This window comes from Lampetra fluviatilis, unplaced genomic scaffold, assembly GCF_964198595.1.
Source record: "Lampetra fluviatilis unplaced genomic scaffold, kcLamFluv1.1 SCAFFOLD_332, whole genome shotgun sequence".
Lineage (NCBI taxonomy): Eukaryota > Metazoa > Chordata > Hyperoartia > Petromyzontiformes > Petromyzontidae > Lampetra > Lampetra fluviatilis.
Window position 1 is genome coordinate 42,695 of NW_027620668.1, and position 24,896 is coordinate 67,590.

Here is a 24,896-nt window from a genome sequence, read left to right on the forward strand (position 1 = left end):
CAGTGTGTGGTAGTGTAGTGTGTGGTAGTGTAGTGTGTGGTAGTGTAGTGTATGGTAGTGTAGTGTGTGGTAGTGTAGTGTGTGGTAGTGTAGTGTGTGGTAGTGTAGTGTATGGTAGTGTAGTGTAGTGTATGGTAGTGTAGTGTAGTGTATGGTAGTGTAGTGTATGGTAGTGTAGTGTATGGTAGTGTAGTGTGTGGTAGTGTAGTGTGTGGTAGTGTAGTGTGTGGTAGTGTAGTGTGTGGTAGTGTAGTGTGTGGTAGTGTAGTGTATGGTAGTGTAGTGTTGGTAGTGTAGTGTATGGTAGTGTAGTGTATGGTAGTGTAGTGTGTGGTAGTGTAGTGTATGGTAGTGTAGTGTGTGGTAGTGTAGTGTGTGGTAGTGTAGTGTGTGGTAGTGTAGTGTGTGGTAGTGTAGTGTATGGTAGTGTAGTGTATGGTAGTGTAGTGTATGGTAGTGTAGTGTGTGGTAGTGTAGTGTATGGTAGTGTAGTGTGTGGTAGTGTAGTGTGTGGTAGTGTAGTGTGTGGTAGTGTAGTGTATGGTAGTGTAGTGTGTGGTAGTGTAGTGTGTGGTAGTGTAGTGTATGGTAGTGTAGTGTGTGGTAGTGTAGTGTGTGGTAGTGTAGTGTATGGTAGTGTAGTGTATGGTAGTGTAGTGTGTGGTAGTGTAGTGTGTGGTAGTGTAGTGTATGGTAGTGTAGTGTGTGGTAGTGTAGTGTATGGTAGTGTAGTGTGTGGTAGTGTAGTGTGTGGTAGTGTAGTGTGTGGTAGTGTAGTGTATGGTAGTGTAGTGTATGGTAGTGTAGTGTGTGGTAGTGTAGTGTATGGTAGTGTAGTGTGTGGTAGTGTAGTGTGTGGTAGTGTAGTGTGTGGTAGTGTAGTGTATGGTAGTGTAGTGTATGGTAGTGTAGTGTGTGGTAGTGTAGTGTATGGTAGTGTAGTGTATGGTAGTGTAGTGTGTGGTAGTGTAGTGTATGGTAGTGTAGTGTATGGTAGTGTAGTGTATGGTAGTGTAGTGTATGGTAGTGTAGTGTGTGGTAGTGTAGTGTGTGGTAGTGTAGTGTATGGTAGTGTAGTGTGTGTGGTAGTGTAGTGTATGGTAGTGTAGTGTGTGGTAGTGTAGTGTATGGTAGTGTAGTGTGTGGTAGTGTAGTGTGTGGTAGTGTAGTGTGTGGTAGTGTAGTGTATGGTAGTGTAGTGTGTGGTAGTGTAGTGTATGGTAGTGTAGTGTATGGTAGTGTAGTGTATGGTAGTGTAGTGTATGGTAGTGTAGTGTATGGTAGTGTAGTGTATGGTAGTGTAGTGTGTGGTAGTGTAGTGTATGGTAGTGTAGTGTATGGTAGTGTAGTGTATGGTAGTGTAGTGTGTGGTAGTGTAGTGTATGGTAGTGTAGTGTGTGGTAGTGTAGTGTAGTGTATGGTAGTGTAGTGTGTGGTAGTGTAGTGTGTGGTAGTGTAGTGTGTGGTAGTGTAGTGTATGGTAGTGTAGTGTATGGTAGTGTAGTGTTGGTAGTGTAGTGTTGGTAGTGTAGTGTGTGGTAGGGTAGTGTATGTGTGTGGTAGTGTAGTGTGTGGTAGTGTAGTGTATGGTAGTGTAGTGTGTGGTAGTGTAGTGTATGGTAGTGTAGTGTCGTGGTAGTGTAGTGTATGGTAGTGTAGGTATGGTAGTGTAGGTGTGGTAGTGTAGTGTGTGGTAGTGTAGTGTGTGGTAGTGTAGGTATGGTAGTGTAGTGTATTGGTAGTGTAGTGTATGGTAGTGTAGTGTGTGGTAGTGTAGTGTATGGTAGTGTAGTGTATGGTAGTGTAGTGTTTGGTAGTGTAGTGTATGGTAGTGTAGTGTGTGGTAGTGTAGTGTGTGGTAGTGTAGTGTATGGTAGTGTAGTGTTGGTAGTGTAGTGTATGGTAGTGTAGTGTGTGTAGTGTAGTGTGTGGTAGTGTAGTGTGTGGTAGTGTAGTGTATGGTAGTGTAGTGTGTGGCAGTGTAGTGTGTGGTAGTGTAGTGTATGGTAGTGTAGTGTGTGGTAGTGTAGTGTATGGTAGTGTAGTGTATGGTAGTGTAGTGTATGGTAGTGTAGTGTGTGGTAGTGTAGTGTGTGGTAGAGTAGTGTGTGGTAGTGTAGTGTGTGGTAGTGTAGTGTATGGTAGTGTAGTGTATGGTAGTGTAGTGTATGGTAGTGTAGTGTGTGGTAGTGTAGTGTATGGTAGTGTAGTGTGTGGTAGTGGTAGTGTAGTGTGTGGTAGTGTAGTGTGTGGTAGTGTAGTGTATGGTAGTGTAGTGTATGGTAGTGTAGTGTGTGGTAGTGTAGTGTATGGTAGTGTAGTGTAGTGGTAGAGTAGTGTGTGGTAGTGTAGTGTATGGTAGTGTAGTGTATGGTAGTGTAGTGTATGGTAGTGTAGTGTGTGGTAGTGTAGTGTGTGGTAGAGTAGTGTGTGGTAGTGTAGTGTGTGGTAGTGTAGTGTATGGTAGTGTAGTGTATGGTAGTGTAGTGTATGGTAGTGTAGTGTGTGGTAGTGTAGTGTGTGGTAGTGTAGTGTGTGGTAGTGTAGTGTGTGGTAGTGTAGTGTATGGTAGTGTAGTGTATGGTAGTGTAGTGTATGGTAGTGTAGTGTGTGGTAGTGTAGTGTATGGTAGTGTAGTGTGTGGTAGTGTAGTGTATGGTAGTGTAGTGTATGGTAGTGTAGTGTATGGTAGTGTAGTGTAGTGTGTGGTAGTGTAGTGTATGGTAGTGTAGTGTGTGGTAGTGTGTGGTAGTGTAGTGTGTGGTAGTGTAGTGTATGGTAGTGTAGTGTATGGTAGTGTAGTGTATGGTAGTGTAGTGTATGGTAGTGTAGTGTGTGGTAGTGTAGTGTAGTGTGTGGTAGTGTAGTGTATGGTAGTGTAGTGTATGGTAGTGTAGTGTATGGTAGTGTAGTGTGTGGTAGTGTAGTGTGTGGTAGTGTAGTGTATGGTAGTGTAGTGTATGGTAGTGTAGTGTATGGTAGTGTAGTGTATGGTAGTGTAGTGTATGGTAGTGTAGTGTGTGGTAGTGTAGTGTGTGGTAGTGTAGTGTATGGTAGTGTAGTGTATGGTAGTGTAGTGTGTGGTAGTGTAGTGTGTGGTAGTGTAGTGTGTGGTAGTGTAGTGTATGGTAGTGTAGTGTGTGGTAGTGTAGTGTGTGGTAGTGTAGTGTGTGGTAGTGTAGTGTGTGGTAGTGTAGTGTGTGGTAGTGTAGTGTATGGTAGTGTAGTGTATGGTAGTGTATGGTAGTGTAGTGTGTGGTAGTGTAGTGTGTGGTAGTGTATGGTAGTGTAGTGTGTGGTAGTGTAGTGTAGTGTGTGGTAGTGTAGTGTATGGTAGTGTAGTGTATGGTAGTGTAGTGTGTGGTAGTGTAGTGTATGGTAGTGTAGTGTGTGGTAGTGTAGTGTATGGTAGTGTAGTGTGTGGTAGTGTAGTGTATGGTAGTGTAGTGTATGGTAGTGTAGTGTGTGGTAGTGTAGTGTGTGGTAGTGTAGTGTATGGTAGTGTAGTGTATGGTAGTGTAGTGTATGGTAGTGTAGTGTGTGGTAGTGTAGTGTATGGTAGTGTAGTGTATGGTAGTGTAGTGTGTGGTAGTGTAGTGTATGGTAGTGTAGTGTATGGTAGTGTAGTGTATGGTAGTGTAGTGTGTGGTAGTGTAGTGTATGGTAGTGTAGTGTGTGGTAGTGTAGTGTATGGTAGTGTAGTGTGTGGTAGTGTAGTGTATGGTAGTGTAGTGTATGGTAGTGTAGTGTGTGGTAGTGTAGTGTATGGTAGTGTAGTGTGTGGTAGTGTAGTGTATGGTAGTGTAGTGTGTGGTAGTGTAGTGTGTGGTAGTGTAGTGTGTGGTAGTGTAGTGTATGGTAGTGTAGTGTAGTGGTAGTGTATGGTAGTGTAGTGTGTGGTAGTGTAGTGTGTGGTAGTGTATGGTAGTGTAGTGTGTGGTAGTGTAGTGTGTGGTAGTGTAGTGTGTGGTAGTGTGTGGTAGTGTAGTGTGTGGTAGTGTAGTGTGTGGTAGTGTAGTGTGTGGTAGTGTAGTGTATGGTAGTGTAGTGTATGGTAGTGTAGTGTGTGGTAGTGTAGTGTGTGGTAGTGTAGTGTGTGGTAGTGTAGTGTAGTGTATGGTAGTGTAGTGTGTGGTAGTGTAGTGTATGGTAGTGTAGTGTGTGGTAGTGTAGTGTAGTGTGTGGTAGTGTAGTGTATGGTAGTGTAGTGTATGGTAGTGTAGTGTATGGTAGTGTAGTGTGTGGTAGTGTAGTGTGTGGTAGTGTAGTGTGTGGTAGTGTAGTGTATGGTAGTGTAGTGTGTGGTAGTGTAGTGTATGGTAGTGTAGTGTGTGGTAGTGTAGTGTAGTGTGCGGTAGTGTAGTGTATGGTAGTGTAGTGTGTGGTAGTGTAGTGTGTGGTAGTGTAGTGTAGTGTGTGGTAGTGTAGTGTGTGGTAGTGTAGTGTATGGTAGTGTAGTGTGTGGTAGTGTAGTGTGTGGTGTAGTGTGTGGTAGTGTAGTGTAGTGTGTGGTAGTGTAGTGTGTGGTAGTGTAGTGTATGGTAGTGTAGTGTGTGGTAGTGTAGTGTGTGGTAGTGTAGTGTATGGTAGTGTAGTGTGTGGTAGTGTAGTGTATGGTAGTGTAGTGTGTGGTAGTGTAGTGTGTGGTAGTGTAGTGTGTGGTAGTGTAGTGTGTGGTAGTGTAGTGTGTGGTAGTGTAGTGTGTGGTAGTGTAGTGTATGGTAGTGTAGTGTGTGGTAGTGTAGTGTGTGGTAGTGTAGTGTATGGTAGTGTAGTGTATGGTAGTGTAGTGTGTGGTAGTGTAGTGTATGGTAGTGTAGTGTGTGGTAGTGTAGTGTGTGGTAGTGTAGTGTATGGTAGTGTAGTGTGTGGTAGTGTAGTGTATGGTAGTGTAGTGTATGGTAGTGTAGTGTATGGTAGTGTAGTGTGTGGTAGTGTAGTGTATGGTAGTGTAGTGTGTGGTAGTGTAGTGTATGGTAGTGTAGTGTATGGTAGTGTAGTGTATGGTAGTGTAGTGTGTGGTAGTGTAGTGTATGGTAGTGTAGTGTATGGTAGTGTAGTGTATGGTAGTGTAGTGTATGGTAGTGTAGTGTGTGGTAGTGTAGTGTATGGTAGTGTAGTGTATGGTAGTGTAGTGTATGGTAGTGTAGTGTGTGGTAGTGTATGTGTGTAGTGTATGGTAGTGTAGTGTATGGTAGTGTAGTGTAGTGTGTGGTAGTGTAGTGTGTGGTAGTGTAGTGTATGGTAGTGTAGTGTATGGTAGTGTAGTGTGTGTAGTGTAGTGTGTGGTAGTGTAGTGTGTGGTAGTGTAGTGTATGGTAGTGTAGTGTGTGGTAGTGTAGTGTGTGGTAGTGTAGTGTGTGGTAGTGTAGTGTGTGGTAGTGTAGTGTGTGGTAGTGTAGTGTGTGGTAGTGTAGTGTAGTGGTAGTGTAGTGTGTGGTAGTGTAGTGTGTGGTAGTGTAGTGTGTGGTAGTGTAGTGTGTGGTAGTGTAGTGTATGGTAGTGTAGTGTGTGGTAGTGTAGTGTGTGGTAGTGTAGTGTATGGTAGTGTAGTGTGTGGTAGTGTAGTGTATGGTAGTGTAGTGTTTGGTAGTGTAGTGTGTGGTAGTGTAGTGTATGGTAGTGTAGTGTGTGGTAGTGTAGTGTATGGTAGTGTAGTGTATGGTAGTGTAGTGTGTGGGTAGTGTAGGTGTGTATGGTAGTGTAGTGTGTGGTAGTGTGGTAGTGTAGTGTGGTAGTGTAGTGTATGGTAGTGTAGTGTTGGTAGTGTGTGTGGTAGTGTAGTGTATGGTAGTGTAGTGTGTGGTAGTGTAGTGTGTGGTAGTGTAGTGTGTGGTAGTGTAGTGTGTGGTAGTGTAGTGTATGGTGGTAGTGTAGTGTGTGGTAGTGTAGTGTGTGGTAGTGTAGTGTGTGGTAGTGTAGTGTTTGGTAGTGTAGTGTGTGGTAGTGTAGTGTTGGTAGTGTTGTGGTAGTGTAGTGTGTGGTAGTGTAGTGTGTGGTAGTGTAGTGTGGTGTGTAGTGGGTAGTGTGTGGTAGTGTAGTGTGTGGTGGTAGTGTAGTGTGTGGTAGTGTAGTGTGTGGTAGTGTAGTGGTGGTAGTGTAGTGTGTGGTAGTGTAGTGTGTGGTAGTGTAGTGTATGGTAGGTGTAGTGTGTGGTAGTGTAGTGTGTGGTAGTGTAGTGTGTGGTAGTGTAGTGTGTGGTAGTGTAGTGTGTGGTAGTGGTGTGGTAGTGTAGTGTGGTAGTGTAGTGTGTGGTAGTGTAGGTGTGGTAGTGTAGTGTGTGGTAGTGTAGTGTGTGGTAGTGTAGTGTGTGGTAGTGTTAGTGTGTGGTAGTGTAGTGTAGTGTAGTGTAGTGTTGTAGTGTGTGTAGTGTAGTGTGTTGTGTAGTGTAGTGTGTGGTAGTGTAGTGTGTTAGTAGTGTAGTGTGTGGTAGTGTAGTGTAGTGTAGTGTGTAGTAGTGTAGTGTAGTGTGTAGGTAGTGTAGTAGTGTGTAGTGTAGTGTAGTGTATAGTGTAGTGTAGTGTAGTAGTGTAGTGTAGTGTATAGTGGTAGTGTATAGTGTAGTGTATAGTAGTGTAGTGTAGTGTATAGTGTAGTGTATAGTGTAGTGTTAGTGTAGTATAGTAGTGTAGTGTATAGTGTAGTGTATAGTGTAGTGTATAGTGTAGTGTAGGTGTATAGTGTAGTGTATAGTAGTGTATAGTGTAGTGTATAGTAGTAGTATAGTGTAGTGTATAGTAGTGTATAGTGTAGTGTATAGTAGTGTATAGAGTAGTGTATAGAGTAGTGTATAGTAGTGTGTAGTATATAGTAGTGTATAGTCGTGTATAGAGTAGTGTATAGTAGTGTATAGAGTAGTGTATAGAGTAGTGTATATAGTAGTGTATAGTATATAGTAGTGTATAGAGTAGTGTATAGTAGTGTATAGTGTATAGTAGTGTATAGTGTATAGTAGTGTATAGTGTATAGTAGTGTATAGTGTATAGTAGTGTATAGAGTAGTGTATAGTAGTGTATAGTGTATAGTAGTGTATAGTAGTGTATAGTAGTGTATAGTAGTATAGTAGTGTATAGTGTATAGTAGTGTATAGAGTAGTGTATAGTAGTGTATAGAGTAGTATATAGTAGTGTATAGTGTAGTGTAGCGATGTTAACTTCTTTCCGACCCCTTCCTCCGTAGAAGCTCTAGAGGCCTCCTCCTCGTTCACTCTGGAGGCCGTCCTCTCCTCCATCCACTGCTTCCGATGCCACAACCACACGGAGCTCACCGCCCTCGCTCACCTTCTCCCCGACTTTCTCCAGCGGCACCCAGGGGTGAGCGGCGGTGGTGGTGGTGGTGGTGAGCTCACCCGGTGAGGCGAGGGTGAGGCGGGCTCTTCTTAAGTGGGGCGCTGCGGTGGCTGGGAGATGTCGACTACCTCGCCTGGTCTGCAGGAGGTCGTGGGTTCAGTCTCTGACTCTGGGAGATGTTGACTACCTCGCCTGGTCTGCAGGAGGTCATGGGTTCGATCCCTGACCCTGGGAGATGTTGACTACCTCGCCTGGTCTGCAGGAGGTCGTGGGTTCGATCCCTGACCCTGGGAGATGTTGACTACCTCGCCTGGTCTGCAGGAGGTCATGGGTTCGATCCCTGACCCTGGGAGATGTTGACTACCTCGCCTGGTCTGCAGGAGGTCGTGGGTTCGATCCCTGACCCTGGGAGATGTTGACTACCTCGCCTGGTCTGCAGGAGGTCGTGGGTTCGATCCCTGACCCTGGGAGATGTTGACTACCTCGCCTGGTCTGCAGGAGGTCATGGGTTCGATCCCTGACCCTGGGAGATGTTGACCACCTCGCCTGGTCTGCAGGAGGTCATGGGTTCGATCCCTGACCCTGGGAGATGTTGACTACCTCGCCTGGTCTACAGGAGGTCGTGGGTTCAGTCTCTGACTCTGGGAGATGTCGACTACCTCGCCTGGTCTGCAGGAGGTCGTGGGTTCAGTCTCTGACTCTGGGAGATGTTGACCACCTCGCCTGGTCTACAGGAGGTCGTGGGTTCGATTCTGGACGACCTCCTGTATACCAGGCGAGGTAGTCGACATCTCACCACGGAGTGAGAGAGAGAGACGCAGACTCCAAATGTCAGAATGTTTTTATAGTGGAGGAATCCGATGGGACATAAAGCTGTCCAGTAGATGTCCAGTAGTAGTGTATAGTAGTGTGTAGTGTATAGTAGTTAGTGTATAGTAGTGTGTAATGTATAGAAGTTAGTGTATAGTAGTGTGTAATGTATAGTAGTTAGTGTATAGTAGTGTGTAATGTATAGTAGTTAGTGTATAGTAGTGTGTTGTGTATAGCATAGTGTAGTGTGTTTTGTGTAGTAGTGTATAGTGTAGTAGTGTCATGTGTAGTGTATAGTAGTGTAGTATAATGTAGAAGTGTGAAGTGTATAGTAGTGTATAGTGTAGTGTGTAGCATAGTATAGTGTGTAGTTAGTGTATAGTAGTGTAGTTAGTGTATAGTAGTGTATAGTGTAGTGTGTAGCATAGTGTGTAGTGTATCGTGTAGTGTATAGTATAGTGTAGTGTGTAGTTAGTGTATAGTAGTGTATAGTGTAGTGTGTAGTAGTGTATAGTGTAGTGTATCGTAGTATATAATGTATCGTAGTGTAGTAAATGTTGAACGTCTTTTGCACTGTCAGTAGCCAAGTGTGCAAATCGAGATGCGGGCGAAGAAAAACCACAACAGCAAGCGGCTTTATAGAAATAAGTTTTCAATTTAATACAGTGGTGCAGTGTATAGTGTAGTAGTGTATCATGTATTGTATAGTGTGTAGTGTATAGTTTAGTAGCGTATAGTGTAGTGGTGTATAGTGTATAGTGTAGTGTATAGCGTAGTGTGTAGTGTAGTGATTAGGAGTGTGTATAGTGTAGTGTAGTGTATAGTGTAGTAGTGTATCATGTATTGTAGTGTGTAGTGTATAGTATAGTAGCGTATAGTGTAGTGGTGTATAGTGTAGTAGTGTAGTAGTGTATAGCGTAGTGTATAGTAGTGTAGTGTATAGTATAGTAGTGTATAGTTTAGTGTATAGTGTAGTGTATTGTATAGTAGTGTATAGTAGTGTATAGTGTAGTAGTGTATAGTGTAGTAGTGTATAGTGTAGTGTATAGTAGTGTATAGTGTAGTGTATAGTGTAGTGTATAGTAGTGTAGTAGTGTAGTGTATAGTAGTGTATAGTGTAGTGTATAGTAGTGTATAGTGTAGTGTATAGTAGTGTAGTAGTGTAGTGTGTGTATAGTGTAGTGTATAGTAGTGTAGTAGTGTATAGTGTAGTGTATAGTAGTGTATAGTGTCGTGTATAGTAGTGTATAGTGTAGTGTATAGTGTAGTGTGTGTGGTGAACAGGTGAGGCTGGTGGTGGTGGACAGTGTAGTGTGTAGTGTAGTGTATAGTGTAGTAGTGTGTAGTAGTATAGTGTAGTAGTGTATAGTGTAGTGTATTGTAGTGTATAGTGTGTATAGTGTAGTAGTGTAGTGTGTAGTGTGTGTAGTGTATAGTAGTGTGTAGTGTATAGTGTAGTGTATAGTGTAGTGTATAGTGTAGTGTATTGTAGTGTATAGTGTAGTGTATAGTGTAGTGTGTAGTAGTGTATAGTGTAGTGTATAGTGTAGTGTATAGTGTAGTGTGTAGTAGTGTATAGTGTATAGTAGTGTATAGTGTAGTGTATAGTGTAGTGTATAGTGTAGTGTATAGTGTAGTGTATTGTAGTGTATAGTGTAGTGTATAGTGTAGTGTATAGTGTAGTGTATAGTGTAGTGTATAGTGTAGTGTATAGTGTAGTGTGTGTGGTGAGCAGGTGAGGCTGGTGGTGGTGGACAGCGTTGCGTTCCCATTCCGTCACGGCTTTGACGACCTCAGCCTCCGCACTCGCCTCCTCAGCGGGCTGGCACAGCAGCTCATCGCCCTGGCCTGCACTCACCACCTCGCTGTGAGATACACGCTACACTACACTATACACTACACTATACACTACACTATACACTACACTATACACTACACTATACACTATACACTACACACTACACTACACTATACACTACACACTACACTACACTATACACTACACTACACACTACACTATACACTATGCTACACTATACACTACACAGCGGACTGGCACAGCAGCTCATCGCCCTGGCCTGCACTCACCACCTCGCTGTGAGATACACGCTACACTACACTACACACTACACTATACACTACACTATACACTACACTACACACTACACTATACACTACACTATACACTACACTACACTATACACTACTATACACTATACACTACACTATACACTATACACTACACACTACACTACACTATACACTACACACTACAATACACACTACACTATACACTACACTACTATACACTACACACTACACTATACACTACACACTACACTATACACTACGCTACACTATACACTACACAGCAGGCTGGCCCAGCAGCGTATCGCCCTGGCCTGCACTCACCACCTCGCTGTGAGATACGCTATACACTACACTATACACTACACTATACACTACACTATACACTACACTACACTATACACTACACTATACACTACATGCTACACTACACTATACACTACACTATACACTACACTATACACTACACTATACTATACACTACACTACACTATACACTACACTATACACTACACTATACACTACACTATACACTACACTATACACTACACTATACACTACACTATACTAAACACTACACTATACACTACACTATACACTACTACACTATAAACTACTACACTACACGCTACACTACACGCTACACTACTATACACTACACTACACGCTATACGCTACACACTAGATTACACTAGACGCTATACACTACATGCTACACTACACAACGACACGCTATACTACTATACACTACACTCTACACTACACATTACTATACACTACACTACTATACACTACACTATACACTACACTATACACTACACTACACTCTACACTACACATTACTATACACTACACACTACACTATACACTACACTATACACTACACTACACTCTACACTACACATTACTATACACTATACACTACACTATACTCTACACTACACTATACACTACTATACACTACTATACACTACACTATACACTACACTATACACTACACTACACTACTATACACTACTATACACTACACTACTATACACTACACTATACACTACACTACACTACTATACACTACTATACACTACACTATACACTACACTACACTACTATACACTACTATACACTACACTATACACTACACTATACACTACACTACTATACACTACTATACACTACACTATACACTACTATACACTACTATACACTACACTATACACTACACTATACACTACACTACTATACACTACACTATACACTACACTATACACTACTATACACTACACTATACACTACACTATACACTACTATACACTACACTATACACTACTATACACTACTATACACTACACTATACACTACACTATACACTACACTATACACTACTATACACTACACTATACACTACTATACACTACTATACACTACACTATACACTACACTATACACTACACTATACACTACACTATACACTACTATACACTACACTATACACTACTATACACTATACTATACACTACTATACACTACACTACTACACACTACTCTACTCACCACTGACCGTGTCGTCCCCTCACCACTCTCACCAGGTGGTGCTCACCAACCAGATGACGACGCGGGGTGAGCGGCCAGGGGGAGTCTGTGCTCGTACCGGCGCTAGGTGAGGCAGTATGCCGCCAGCACATGCAGTACACACAGTACACACTAGACACAGTACACACTCAACACAGTACACACTCACAGTACGCACAGACGCAGTACGCACACACAGTACGCACAGACGCAGTACGCACACAGTACGCACAGACGCAGTACGCACACACAGTACGCACAGACGCAGTACGCACACACAGTACGCACAGACGCAGTACGCACACACAGTACGCACAGACGCAGTACGCACACAGTACGCACAGACGCAGTACGCACACACAGTACGCACAGACGCAGTACGCACACAGTACGCACAGACGCAGTACGCACACAACACAGTACGCACAGTACGCACTTGACACAGTACGGCTGGGACGCAGTACGCACACACAGTACGCACACAGTACGCACACAGTACGCACTTGGCGCAGTACACACAGAGGCAGTACACCGCCAGCACACGCAGTACGCACTCGGTGCAGTACGGTGGGTTGGTGGGTGAGTGAGTGAGTGGGTGGGTGGGTGCGTGAGTGGGTGCGTGAGTGGGTGGGTGAGTGGTTGGGTGGGTGGGTGAGCGAGCGAGCGGGTGGGTGAGTGGGCGGGTGGGTGAGTGAGTGGATGGGTGGGTGGGTGAGTGGGTGAGTGGGTGGGTGGGTGAGTAGGTGGGTGAGTGGGTGGGTGAGTGGGTGGGTGAGAGTGGATGGGTGGGTGAGAGTGGATGGGTGGGTGGGTGAGTGGGTGTGTGAGTGAGTGGGTGTGTGAGTGAGTGGGTGTGTGAGTGAGTGAGTGGGTGAGTGAGTGGATGGGTGGGTGGGTGAGTGAGTGAGTGAGTGGGTGGGTGGGTGGGTGAGTGGGTGGGTGGGTGGGTGGGTGAGTGGGTGGGTGAGTGAGTGGGTGGGTGAGTGGGTGGGTGAGTGAGTGGGTGGGTGAGTGAGTGGGTGGGTGAGAGTGGATGGGTGGGTGAGTGGGTGTGTGAGTGAGTGAGTGGGTGTGTGAGTGAGTGAGTGGGTGAGTGAGTGGATGGGTGGGTGGGTGAGTGAGGGAGTGGGTGGGTGAGTGAGTGGGTGGTTGGGTGGGTGAGTGGGTGTGTGAGTGAGTGGGTGGGTGCGTGAGTGGGTGGGTGGGTGCGTGAGTGGGTGGGTGGGTGGGTGAGTGAGTGGGTGGGTGAGTGTGTGAGTGGGTGTGTGAGTGAGTGAGTGGGTGAGTGAGTGGATGGGTGGGTGGGTGAGTGAGGGAGTGGGTGGGTGAGTGAGTGGGTGGTTGGGTGGGTGAGTGGGTGTGTGAGTGAGTGGGTGGGTGCGTGAGTGGGTGGGTGGGTGCGTGAGTGGGTGGGTGGGTGGGTGAGTGAGTGGGTGGGTGAGTGTGTGAGTGGGTGTGTGAGTGAGTGGGTGGGTGCGTGAGTGAGTGGTTGATGATGGTGATGAAGGTGGTAGTGATTGTGCTACCTTTATCCCCCCCCAGGGGAGAGCTGGGGACACGCGGCCACGCACCGTCTGGTGCTGCGCTGGGAGGGGCGGACCAGGTGAGACCCGCGGCGTCTGTGACGAGGAGAGCTTCACGGCTCTTCAGATTCAGCCAGTCTAGGTGCATAGTCTGATCTGATGTGGTGTACAGTGTAGTGTGGTGTAGTGTATAATGGTGTAGTGTATAATGGTGTATAGTGGAGTGTAAAGTGGTGTGGTGTATAATGGCGTGGTGTATAGTGTAGTGTATAGTGGTGTGGTGTATAGTCCAGTGTATAGTGGTGTGGTGTATAGTGTAGTGTATAGTGTAGTATTGTAGTGTGTGCAGTGTAGTGTATAGTGTAGTAGTGTAGTGTATAGTATAGTGTAGTAGTGTATAGTGTAGTGTGTAGTAGTGTATAGTATAGTAGTGTATAGTGTAGTGTGGTGTAGTGTGTAGTGTAGTAGTGTATAGTGTAGTAGTGTATAATGTATAGTGTAGTGTATAGTGTAGTGTATAGTGTGTGTAGTGTATAGTAGTGTATAGTGTGTGTAGTGTATAGTGTAGTGTATAGTATAGTAGTGTATAGTATATAGTGTAGTGTATAGTTTTCGGTGAGTGAGTGGGGGTCTCCCGCGTGCGTTTCGCAGGGTGGCCACGGTCTACAAATCCCCAAGTCACCGTGAGGACAGCGCTTGCTTTGCCGTCACGGTGAGCGACCGGCAAAACACCACCACCACCACCACCACCACAGACTCCCCACCACCACTACCACCATCCAACCACAGTCAGTCAATACCACCTCTACCACCATCATCACCACCACTACCACCACCACCAACCAGTCGGTCACTATCACCACTATCATCACCACCACCATAATCACTACCACCACCATTGCCACCACTACCACCAACCAACCACAGTCAGTCACTACCACCATCATCACCACTACCACCGTCATCACCACTACCACCACCATAGTCATCACCACAATCACCACCACTACCACCAACCAACCACAGTCAGTCACTACCACCATCATCACCACTACCACCGTCATCACCACTACCACCACCATAGTCATCACCACAATCACCACCACTACCACCAACCAACCACCGTCATCACCACTACCACCACAATCGCCACAACCACTACCACCACCATAGTCATCACCACCACTACCACCAACCAACCACAGTCAGTCACTATCACCACTATCACTACCACCACCACCACCACCAACGAACCACAGTCAGTCACTACCACCACTACCACCACCATCATCACCACCACTACCACAGTCATCCTCACTACTACCACCATCACCACTACCACCATCACCACTACCACCATCACCACTACTAACCACCATCAGTCATCGTCACCACCACAGACACTATCACCACAGTAAGTCAATATCAACACTACCACTCACCACCACCACAATCATTGCTACAATCCCCACCACTACCACCGTCACACCTTGACCATTGTATGACTTTGCGTGTGTTCTTGTTAGCGTCCTTAACGTCATTATTTGTGACCCGGCTGCTTGTGTTTGCGCTACCAACCCAGCACACACGCCCCCCAAGTTCCAATCACGGTCACCAACTCTCTCGCCGGGTCTACAGGAGGTCGTGGGTTCCATCCCGAACCTAACGATGCCTGCCGCTGTATATTTGGAGTGTGTGTGTCTCTCTCTCTAGACGTGGTGAGATGTTAACTTACCTCGCCTGGTATGTGTGTACGTATTTGCAGGTCTACGTGTATGTGTGTGCGTATTTGTAGGTCTACGTGTGTGTGTACGTGTGTGTGTGTAGGTGTACGTGTGTGTGTGTACGTGTGTGTGTAGGTCTCCGTGTGTGTGTGTACGTGTGTGTACGCGTGTGTCTGTAGGTGTGTGTGTGTGTGTACGTGTGTGTGTGTACGTGTGTGTGTGTGTACGTGTGTGTAGGTCTCCGTGTGTGTGTGTGTGTGTACGTGTGTGTGTACGTGTGTGTGTGTGTGTGTACGTGTGTGTGTGTGTACGTGTGTGTGTAGGTCTCCGTGTGTGTGTGTACGTGTGTGTGTGTAGGTGTACGTGTGTGTGTGTGTAGGTCTCCGTGTGTGTGTGTACGTGTGTCTGTAGGTCTCCGTGTGTGTGTACGTGTGTGTGTGTGTACGTGTGTGTGTGTGTACGTGTGTGTGTGTGTGTACGTGTGTGTGTGTGTGTGTACGTGTGTGTGTGTACGTGTGTGTGTGTGTGTGTACGTGTGTGTGTGTACGTGTGTGTACGTGTGTGTACGTGTGTGTGTGTGTGTGTAGGTGTGCGTGTGTGTGTGTACGTGTGTGTGTGTACGTGTGTGTGTGTGTACGTGTGTGTGTGTAGGTCTCCGTGTGTGTGTGTGTGTGTACGTGTGTGTGTGTGTGTACGTGTGTGTGTGTGTGTACGTGTGTGTGTGTACGTGTGTGTGTGTACGTGTGTGTGTAGGTCTCCGTGTGTGTGTGTACGTGTGTGTGTGTGTGTACGTGTCTGTAGGTCTCCGTGTGTGTGTGTACGTGTGTGTGTAGGTCTCCGTGTACGTGTGTGTGTGTGTGTGTACGTGTGTACGTGTGTACGTGTGTGTGTGTGTGTGTGTACGTGTGTGTGTGTACGTGTGTGTGTGTACGTGTGTGTAGGTCTCCGTGTACGTGTGTACGTGTGTACGTGTGTGTGTGTGTGTGTGTACGTGTGTGTGTGTACGTGTGTGTGTGTACGTGTGTGTAGGTCTCCGTGTGTGTGTGTGTACGTGTGTGTGTAGGTCTCTGTGTGTGTGTGTGTACGTGTGTGTAGGTCTCCGTGTGTGTGTGTGTGTGTAGGTCTCCGTGTGTGTGTACGTGTGTGTGTGTGTACGTGTGTCTGTAGGTCTCTGTGTGTGTGTGTTTACGTGTGTACGTGTGTGTAGGTCTCCGTGTGTGTGTACGTGTGTCTGTAGGTCTCCGTGTGTGTGTACGTGTGTCTGTAGGTCTCCGTGTGTGTGTGTGTACGTCTCCGTGTGTGTGTGTGTGTGTGTACGTGTGTGTACGTGTGTGTGTAGGTCTCAGTGTGTACGTGTGTGTGTGTGTACGTGTGTGTGTAGGTCTCCGTGTGTGTGTACGTGTGTCTGTAGGTGTACGTGTGTGTGTGTGTGTGTACGTGTGTGTGTAGGTCTCCGTGTGTGTGTACGTGTGTGTGTAGGTGTACGTGTGTGTGTGTGTGTACGTGTGTACGTGTGTGTGTGTGTAGGTGTACATGTGTGTACGTGTGTGTGTGTGTGTGTGTACGTGTGTGTACGTGTGTGTGTACGTGTGTGTGTAGGTCTCCGAGTATGTGTGTACGTGTGTGTGGTGTGGTGTGGGGAGCGGTGGGTGTAGTGGTTAGCGCGCTGCGCTACGAACCCGGCGACTCGAGTTCGATTCCCGCTCACGGCCAACACCGGTGACCATTCTCTGAACCGGTCCTGGGCTTCCTCTAGGTCGACTCAGCCTCAAACGAGTACCTGGCAAGGTGTGTAAACATCGCCACTGGGGAGACAAAGGCGGCCGGGGATTGGTGTTGGCCACCCACCCCCTCGTGTGCCGTGCCGACCTTCATAGGAGCTCGCCAACGGCACTTGCCCCAACAGTCTGTTACAGGGCTACACGGGGGACCTTTATCTTTGGCGTCGACAGCAGCCTCTGTTCCGTGTGCGGGTCTGCGAGCGTAGCCGGACGGCGTGAGGGACGTGCCACAGCCTCCCGCGTCCACCACCGTCGCTCAAGCCAGCGTCCACCATCACAGCGTCCACCGCCACAGCCTGGAGTCGAACCCACGCAAACGGAGACGCGGGGACGAAGAAACCACTCCGCCTGAGGGATCCACACCACCCCTGACCCCGCTGGCTAGGAGATGTTGACTACCTCGCCTGGTCTACAGGAGGTCGTGGGTTCTATCCCTGACCCTGGGAGATGTTGACCACCTCGCCTGGTCTACAGGAGGTCATGGGTTCGATCCCTGACCCTGGGAGATGTTGACTACCTCGCCTGGTCTACAGGAGGTCGTGGGTTCGATCCCTGACCCTGGGAGATGTTGACTACCTCGCCTGGTCTACAGGAGGTCGTGGGTTCGATCCCTGACCCTGAGAGATGTTTACCACCTCGCCTGGTCTACAGGAGGTCGTGGGTTCGATCCCTGACCCTGGGAGATGTTGACTACCTCGCCTGGTCTACAGGAGGTCGTGGGTTCGATCCCTGACCCTGGGAGATGTTGACTACCTCGCCTGGTCTACAGGAGGTCGTGGGTTCGATCCCTGACCCTGGGAGATGTTGACTACCTCGCCTGGTCTACAGGAGGTCGTGGGTTCGATCCCTGACCCTGGGAGATGTTGACTACCTCGCCTGGTCTACAGGAGGTCGTGGGTTCGATCCCTGACCCTGGGAGATGTTGACTTCCTCGCCTGGTCTACAGGAGGTCGTGGGTTCGATCCCTGACCCTGGGAGATGTTGACTACCTCGCCTGGTATACAGGAGGTCGTGGGTTCAATTAGCCTGAGAGATTTTAACTACCTCACCTGGTCTACAAGAGGTCGTGGGTTCGATTAGCCTGAGAAATGTTAACTACATCGCCTGGTCTACAGGAGGCCATGGGTTCGATCCCTGACGACGCCTGCTGCTGTATATTTGGAGTCTGCGTCTCTCTCCCCGTGGTGGTCTCTGCGTGGATTTTGTCTCCGGGTCCTCCGGTTTCTCCCCTCCACGTTTAGAATCTGCGTCGCCGCGCCGTGTCCAGAGTTGTTTAGCCGCTCATGTAAATGTCCACGTTGTGACGATCACGACGACGACGACGATGACGACATCAACCACGTGGTGTAGCTGATGTCATTTGGTGATGTCCATCAGATCGCCTGTCTTGACACAGAACTACACACAACAGCTTAGTGGAGACTCACACCCTGGTCACAAATACAAAACACAGTTTCGTTTTGTGGTTCTCAATATTTGCACGGCTACTCTTACCCCACCAACCCCCCCCCCCTTGTTTAATTTATTTTCAACAGAGTGTAGCCCCCCCCCCACCACTCCCTCCACCACGTCTTGCCTTGACACCAGAGGTCGGGTAGGGTACGGGTATCGGGTACCTGATTGCGACCTCTGGGATGAAGCCACGTTGCAGGCGCGGGTGGGTTGATTCTAGGAACTTGAATTGTGAGAAGAGAGACAAGACGTTGGGAAATGAGTGACAATCAAGGTGACTCACCAGTGACTCACGGATTACCCGGCTACCCGTACCCGGCCGCACCAGGATCGCAAACTCTCTCACTCACTCACCCACCCACTAATTCAGCTACTCACTCACCCACCCACCCACTAACCCACTCACGAACTCACTCACTCACCCACTCACCCACTCACGAACTCACTCACTAACCCACTCACCCACGCAGTCACCCACTCACCCACTTACTCACCCACCAACCAGAGGTCGCAAACGGGTTTTGAATCCTTACCCGTACCCGGCCGCACCAGGGTCGCAAACGGGTACCTGTACCCTACCCGATACCCGTACCCTACCCGTACCCAGCCGGGTATCGGGTAGGGTACGGGTATCGGGTACCTGATTGCGACCTCTGGGATGAAGCCACGTTGCAGGCGCGGGTGGGTTGATTCTAGGAACTTGACTTGTGAGAAGAGACAAGACGTTGGGAAATGAGTGACAAACGGTGACTCACCAGTGACTCACGGCCTAGCCGTACCCGGCCGCACCAGGGTCGCAAACTCTCCCACTCACTCACCCACCCACCCACTAATTCAGCTACTCACTCACTCACCCACCCACTCACTCACCCACCCACTCACTCACTCACGAACTCACTCACTCACCCACCAACCAGATGTCGCACACGGGTTTTGATTCCTTACCCGTACCCGGCCGCACCAGGGTCGCAAACGGGTACCCTTACCCTACCCGTACCCGGGTAGCCGGGTATCGGGTACCCGATTGCGACCTCTGGGATGAAGCCACGTTGCAGGCGCGGGTGGGTTGATTCTAGGAACTTGAACTGTGTACCCGGCCGCACCAGGGTTGCAAACTCTCCCACTCACTCACCCACTCACTCACCCACTCACTCACGAACTCACTCACTCACTAACCCACGCACTTACTCACCCACCAACCAGAGGTCGCAAACGGGTTTTGATTCCCTACCCGTACCCGGCCGCACCAGGGTCGCAAACGGGTACCCGTACCCGGCCGGGTACGGGTAGCCGGGTATCGGGTAGGGTACGGGTATCGGGTACCCGGTTGCGACCTCTGCTTGACACACCCCCCCCCCTCTCCCAACACGAATCTGTTGCAATAAAACGATAGAACCTCAATGTCCTTCGGCTCAAGTGTCACATTTTGTCGGAGGTAAACCCCCCCCAACTTAGCCAGACAACTGCAAGGCTGATACTGATGATGATGATGAAAACAGAAAAATTAACTCTGGGGAAAGCCGTGTCGCATCATTTCAAAGTCGCACTTTCTCCTCACCACTCCCACTCACCAGCCCCACTCGCTCCTCACCACCCCTCACCACCACTCCCACCCCTCACCACCACTCCCACCCCACTCACCCCTCACCACCCCCATTCACTCCTGACCACCCCCATTCACTCCTGACCACCTCCACTCACCACTCGCCAGCCCCACTCACCCCTCACCACCCCCACTCACTCCTCACCACCCTCACTCACCCCACTCACCCCTCACCACCCCCACTCACCCCTCACCACCCTCACTCACCCCACTCACCCCTCACCACCCCCACTCACCACCCCCACTCACCCCACTCACCCCTCACCACCCCCACTCACCCCTCACCACCCCCACTCACCCCTCACCACCCCCACTCACCCCTCACCACCCCCACTCACCCCTCACCACCCCCACTCACCCCTCACCACCCCCACTCACCCCTCACCACCCCCACTCACCCCTCACCACCCCCACTCACCCCTCACCACCCCCACTCACTCCTCACCACCCCCACTCACTCCTCACCACCCCCACTCACCCCTCACCACCCCCACTCACCCCTCACCACCCCCACTCACCCCTCACCACCCCCACTCACCCCTCACCACCCCCACTCACTCCTCACCACCCCCACTCACCCCTCACCACCCCCACTCACCCCTCACCACCCCCACTCACCCCTCACCACCCCCACTCACCTCTCACCACCCCCACTCACTCCTCACCACCCCCACTCACCCCTCACCACCCCCACTCACCCCTCACCACCCCCACTCACCCCTCACCACCCCCACTCACCCCTCACCACCCCCACCCCCACTCACTCCTCACCACCCCCACTCACTCCTCACCACCCCCACTCACCCCTCACCACCCCCACCCCCACTCACCCCTCACCACCCCCACTCACCCCTCACCACCCCCACTCACCCCTCACCACCCCCACCCCCACTCACTCCTCACCACCCCCACCCCCACTCACTCCTCACCACCCCCACTCATTCCTCACCACCCCCACTCACCCCTCACCACCCCCACCCCCACTCACCCCTCACCACCCCCACTCACCCCTCACCACCCCACTTACTCCCTCACCACCCCCATTCACTCCTCACCACCCCCACTCACTCCTCACCACCCCCACTCACCCCTCACCACCCCCACTCACCCCTCACCACCCCCACTCACCCCTCACCACCCCCACTCACTCCTCACCACCCCCACTCACCCCTCACCACCCCCACTCACTCCTCACCACCCCCACTCACCCCTCACCAGCCCCACTCACCCCTCACCACCCCCACTCACCCCTCACCACCCCCACTCACCCCTCACCAGCCCCACTCACCCCTCACCACCCCCACTCACCCCTCACCACCCCCACTCACTCCTCACCACCCCCACTCACTCCTCACCACCCCCACTCACCCCTCACCCCTCACCACCCCCCGACCCTCCACCCAACCCGCCCACTCACCCGCCCATTCCACATTAGCGTGTCCGAGGAGGAGGTTTCCGTGGCCCGGCTGTGCTCCCGCAGTCCCATACCCTTTTTCAATATTGCACTACTCTCTACCGAGTGCTACAGGAGTGCAAGCTCGAAAAGGTGCCGGGCTGCAGAGGAGTTTGGGGGGGGGGGGGGGGGTGGTGAGGGGTGGGGGGGGGGCGCTCTGTCACGCTCATCGCCACGGCAACTCGTGCCGTCCTCGCGGCGGCTACGGTGCGAACCGTCGGGACAGAGGCGGTCCCCACTCCCGGTCACTGAGAAGTCGTCTTCTTGGTTCTTTCGGTAAAGTCGTCACGTAGAAGGGAAGTAATAAAATAATACAAATAAAACATAATAAAATAAAAAAACATTTTAATAATAAATACAACATTCTACAATAATTCAATTTAAACATAGTAAAATAATACAATTTAAACATAATAAAATAATAAAAATAAAACATTAAAATAATTAGAATAAAACATAATAAAATAATAAAAATAAAGCATAATAAAATAATACAATTCTCACGACGTTTCGGCCACAACGCAAGCAGCCGTCCTCAGGCGAAGAACAGCGTCTGTCGGAAAGACAGCGTCTGAATGAACAGGTCTGTCAGAAAGACAGCGTCTGAATGAACAGGTCTGTCGGAAAGACAGCGTCTGAATGAGCAGGTCTGTCGGAAAGACAGCGTCTGAATGAGCAGGCCTGTCGGAAAGACAGCGTCTGAATGAACAGGTCTGTCGGAAAGACAGCGTCTGAATGAACAGGTCTGTCGGAAAGACAGCGTCTGAATGAGCAGGTCTGTCGGAAAGACAGCGTCTGAATGAGCAGGCCTGTCGGAAAGACAGCGTCTGAATGAACAGGTCTGTCGGAAAGACAGCGTCTGAATGAACAGGCCTGTCGGAAAGACAGCGTCTGAATGAAACACCTCCAGGCTTGGCAGCGTATATTTAAGCTGCTGGGTTGGAGGGGGGAAGGGCGCCTTGACAAAAAAAATTGCATAACAAGAGGAATTTAGCATATTCATGGGAAATGCAGATATGGGATTAGTAGTATATTTATGGGAAATGCAGATATGGGATTAGTAGTATATTTATGGGAAATGCAGATATGGGATTAGTAGTACTAATCCCATATCTGCATTTCCCATAAATATGCTAAATTCCAACCCAGCAGCGTAAATATACGCTGCCAAGCCTGGTGGTGTTTCATTCAGACGCTGTCTTTCCGACAGACCCGTTCTTCGCCTGAGGACGGCTGCTTGCGTTGTGGCCGAAACGTCGTGAGAATTGTATTTTATTATGTTTTATTTTAATTGTTTTATTATTTCCCTTCTACGTGACTCAATGTTTTATTTTTATTATTTTATTATTTCCATCCTACGCGACTTTATGTTTTATTTTTTGTTATTTTATTATTTCCCTTCTACGTGTGTAGAGGTGTAATTGTGTATGGGAGCGGATGGCAAACAAACACAAGGGGCGTGGTTAGGGCCGTACACATAGGAGGTGGCCACACCGACGTCCGCACCTGCATCCCCCACGGGCCCCTCCCAGGGGGGGCCGCGGACTATAAGAGGGGGTGAGCCGGAGGGCTCGAGGTCGAGGTATCAGCTTTAACCAGCGAAGACGGAAGACCAGCTAGAATAGGCCCCGGAGCTCCCCTGGCTCGCTGTCCTTATCAGGGCCGACCAGGGCAAGCCGGTGGCGTGGCCCCGAGAGCCCAGACTGACGAGCAGGTCTGGGAACTCAGGGGGTCTGATCCCAGCTTGACCAGAGCTGGGACAGGTAGCCTCCCCTAGCTCCCTAGTGGAGGACTTGGGCTTAGGTTAGCGGGGCTTAGATGTTGTGTCTCCCTGTTAGCCGAGTAAGGGGACGTTACCCCTTAGGTCCTGTGTATACTCGCTAACTGTATACAAGTTGTGTTAATAAATAAGTGTGCCTCCGATCCCGTCGTCAAGCCTCCTGAGTAATTACTACATCTGGTGTCAGAAGTAAAACGTCCAAAGATGGACACACGAGGGACGACACGTACCAGGGAGTCGGAGAGGGAGGACACCGCGGCCGAATCACCACCAGAGATGGCCGAGGTCGGATCGGAGCAGCCGGGGCCGAGTACACCCGCGCCGCTACAACAGGAGGGGGGGGATGCGTCGGCCGAGGGACTTCGGCTGGCTCACTCCCGCCTGGCGGAGCTGCTCTACGCCGCGGCCGCCGTGTTGGAGGAGATCACGCGGCTGGGAGCTGGAGGGGCTGCGCGGGAAGACGGCAGCAGCCGACGCACGCCGGCATTTCCCGCCACCCCGACGCGGCTCGCGGTTAAATTTCCCGCCATCACTACAGTGCGAGCAGAGGGCGGGGCCGGCCTGCGTCAGGTGACTGCTGAGGGCCAAGCACGAGCCGTGACATCATCAACGCCGGCCGGACGCCGAGGCACTATGCGCGCTGCCGGCGATGCTGGACGACGACGCCCTGGCTACCCTCACCTCGGCGCCTAAGGAGAAGCGCGCCACGCTGCACCTGGCGCTGCAGCTGCTGTCAGCCGTCTATGGGCCGCCTTCGGACTGCAGGCAGCTGTTCCACGATCGGCATCGGGGCGCCAACGAATCGCCCCTGGCCTTCCGAACGGCTCTCCTGGCCCTGGCAAAGGCAGCTTTCCCGCGGATGGACGAGGAGGGAGTGGACGCCATGGTGGCTGAAAAGCTGCTGCTACTCGCCGATGAGCTGGACATCGCCGTCTTGGCTCAAGACGACGGAGAGATGTCGTCCCTGCTGGTCGCGCGCCACATCCACGGGGGCTTGCGGTCCCTGCGTCGCAAGGCTGCCAAGGGGGTGGCCGGCCATGCCATGGCGGCCACCGCCCTCCCATCAGAGGAGGTCTGCGGGGTGGAGCGGCGGGGGGAATGGAGATCGGCGGCACCGCAGGCTCGGAATGGACCGAGCCGCCAGGAGCAGCCCAGGCCATCTGGGGCGCTCACACGCTGCTACAACTGTGGCCTGCAAGGCCACGTTGCGTCAGGATGCCGGGCTCCCCGTCAGCGCGGAGCGACACCTCGTCAGGACGCCACGCCGTCTCCACCCAAGCTCCAGCAGAGAAATACGGCGAGTCGTGGCACCTCACACGTTTGGCCCATGCACACATCCGACACACACTCACGCGCTCAACTGAACAGGGTTCGAAAATCGCCGCCCATCGCGCGCGATTGTTCTGAAATGCGGCGAGCGCTCCAACCGGGTCAGTGGTCGGAGCTCGCCCATCGTGTCGTTGCTGCGTCGGCGGGATCATCGGTTGTGGTCGGTCATATTGATGGGGTAGAGGTGCGGATTTTAATTGACACAGGGGCATCGGCGACCATTATATCTGATTTGATTTATAACATCCTTCCCGTTCAAAGTCGTCCCTTGCTCCCTGTTGACGTGCCATGCTATGCTGCTAACGGGGGCTCGCTGGGCATTATTGGGCAAATCCGCGCCAAAGTTTGCATTGGAGACATTAAATTATCCGGGCCTGTTTTGGTTTCCTCCTCACTCGCGGTTCCGTGCCTGTTGGGGACGGATTTCTTGGCCAAAATGCCCATCCGTATCTTGATTGACCAGGGGTGCATCGAGCTCCCATCGGGCCGACGTGT

The 24,896-nt window shown here is 50.0% G+C and overlaps 1 pseudogene across 1 annotated transcript in view; it reads left to right on the top strand.

The window, feature by feature from the left end:
• Positions 1-17,210, top strand: part of LOC144954223 (DNA repair protein RAD51 homolog 3-like) — a 17,614-nt pseudogene extending 404 nt beyond the window's left edge. The window contains exons 2-7 of the transcript XR_013641099.1: positions 7,180-7,313; positions 9,835-9,966; positions 11,774-11,844; positions 13,299-13,359; positions 13,931-13,991; positions 16,991-17,210. The product of XR_013641099.1 is annotated as a DNA repair protein RAD51 homolog 3-like (transcript). The remainder of the gene's footprint in view (positions 1-7,179; positions 7,314-9,834; positions 9,967-11,773; positions 11,845-13,298; positions 13,360-13,930; positions 13,992-16,990) is intronic.
• The last annotated feature ends 7,686 nt before the right edge of the window (positions 17,211-24,896 follow it).